Here is a 2,816-nt window from a genome sequence, read left to right on the forward strand (position 1 = left end):
TTCGGTTGAGTGTGTGCAGTGTTTTCTTCTCCGATCGACTGAATGCATGTGAAAGATGTTCAACTTCATTTCTCAGCTCGTCTTGAAATAATCCATATCGAGGTGTGAATATGTACTCAGAAGAGAAACCAGTCTGCTCAACGTGACTGCATTTATTTGGACAAAAATACAGTAAGAACATTAATATTTTGTAAGTAATATTAAAATTTAAAATAGCTGTTTTCTATGTCAGTTTATTATGAAATGTAATTTATTCCTGTGATCAAATGCATCATTACTCCAGTCTTCAGTGTCACATGATCTTCAGAAATCTTTCTAATGTACTGATTTGCTGCTCAAGAAACATTTCTTAATAACAGAAAACTTTTTGCTGCTCAATAATTTTGTGGAAACATGCATGTGTGTGTATTTATATATACATAATAAATATACCCAGAACACATACATATATTATGTACACAAAAACTTTTCTTTTGGATGCGATTAATGATTTGACAGCACTGTGTGTGTGTATATATTATATTATATTTTAAATAATTTTTTTTGTCTCCACCATCATCATTTTTGTAAATAGTAAGTCAAATTCATTTTTTGTACAAATTCATTAATAAGTTTTTAGTACAGTACATTATTGTACATGATCCTAGATTAGATGCGCCTGTGAACGTGTCGCTGTCGCCGGTTTAGAAATGATCGCGACAGAAAGACGCTCTGATGCCGCCCTCTAGTGTCTGTAACACGCCTTACATGATTCAGCGAGGGCCTGTTTTTCTCAAGCAAATGGGAACTCGGGATCTCTAAATGGGCTTTTTTTTTATAGCGAATGGGAACTCGGGAATCTATCATTCCTGTTTTTCTCAAGCAAATGGGAACTCGGGATCTCTAAATCAACATTAAAAGATTCTTCACAGCGATGCCATAGAAGAACCATTCAGTCAAATGTTCTTTAAAGAACCATCTCTTTCTTACCTTTTTATAATCTGAAGAACCTTCTCTAGCCAGAATCATAATTAGAAAGGTTCTTCAGATGTTAAAGGTTCTTTATGCAATTATTTAGACAAAAAGGGTTTTTCTTATGGCATCGTGAAGCACCTTTATTTCTAAGAGTGTGCTGAACCAGCCCAAGACCAAAACCAAAGCCATATGGTCTAAAGACAAAGACCACATGATGTGTACACCATTCAGCTCGGTGGTTCTCACACAAAAATACACGAAATATGAAATATTCAGTGAATACAGGTCCTTCTCTAAAAATTAGCATATTGTGAAAAAGTTCATTATTTTCCATAATGTAATGATAAAAATTAAACTTTCATATATTTTAGATTCATTGCACACCAACTGAAATATTTCAGGTCTTTTATTGTTTTAATACTGATGATTTTGGCATACAGCTCATGAAAACCCAAAATTCCTATCTCAAAAAATTAGCATATTTCATCCGACTAATAAAAGAAAAGTGTTTTTAATACAAAAAAAGTCAACCTTCAAATAATTTATGTTCAGTTATGCACTCAAAACTTGGTCGGGAATCCTTTTGCAGAATTGACTGCTTCAATGCGGCGTGGCATGTAGGCCATCAGCCTGTGGCACTGCTGAGGTGTTATGGAGGCCCAGGATGCTTCGATAGCGGCCTTAAGCTCATCCAGAGTGTTGGGTCTTGCGTCTCTCAACTTTCTCTTCACAATATCCCACAGATTCTCTATGGGGTTCAGGTCAGGAGAGTTGGCAGGCCAATATGGCACAGTAATACCATGGTCAGTAAACCATTTACCAGTGGTTTTGGCACTGTGAGCAGGTGCCAGGTCGTGCTGAAAAACGAAATCTTCATCTCCATAAAGCTTTTCAGCAGATGGAAGCATGAAGTGCTCCAAAATCTCCTGATAGCTAGCTGCATTGATCCTGCCCTTGATAAAACACAGTGGACCAACACCAGCAGCTGACATGGCACCCCAGACCATCACTGACTGTGGGTACTTGACACTGGACTTCAGGCATTTTGGCATTTCCTTCTCCCCAGTCTTCCTCCAGACTCTGGCACCTTGATTTCCGAATGACATGCAAAATTTGCTTTCATCCGAAAAAAGTACTTTGGACCACTGAGCAACAGTCCAGTGCTGCTTCTCTGTAGCCCAGGTCAGGCGCTTCTGCCGCTGTTTCTGGTTCAAAAGCACACGCCTGTGCACAGTGGCTCTGGATGTTTCTACTCCAGACTCAGTCCACTGCTTCCGCAGGTCCCCCAAGGTCTGGGATCGGTCCTTCTCCACAATCTTCCTCAGGGTCCGGTCACCTCTTCTCGTTGTGCAGCGTTTTTTTGCCACACTTTTTCCTTCCCACAGACTTCCCACTGAGGTGCCTTGATACAGCACTCTGGGAACAGCCTATTCGTTCAGAAATTTCTTTCTGTGTCTTACCCTCTCGCTTGAGGGTGTCACTGATGGCCTTCTGGACAGCAGTCAGGTCGGCAGTCTTACCCATGATTGCGGTTTTGAGTAATGAACCAGGCTGGGAGTTTTTAAAAGCCTCAGGAATCTTTTGCAGGTGTTTAGAGTTAATTAGTTGATTCAGATGATTAGGTTAATAGCTCGTTTAGAGAACCTTTTCATGATATGATAATTTTTTTGAGATAGGAATTTTGGGTTTTCATGAGCTGTATGCCAAAATCATCAGTATTAAAACAATAAAATACCTGAAATATTTCAGTTGGTGTGCAATGAATCTAAAATATGTGAAAGTTTAATTTTTATCATTACATTATGGAAAATAATGAACTTTTTCACAATATGCTAATTTTTTGAGAAGGACCTGTATAACTG

The sequence above is a fragment of the Cyprinus carpio genome, chromosome B15 (assembly GCF_018340385.1).
Source record: "Cyprinus carpio isolate SPL01 chromosome B15, ASM1834038v1, whole genome shotgun sequence".
Classification (NCBI taxonomy): Eukaryota; Metazoa; Chordata; class Actinopteri; order Cypriniformes; family Cyprinidae; genus Cyprinus; species Cyprinus carpio.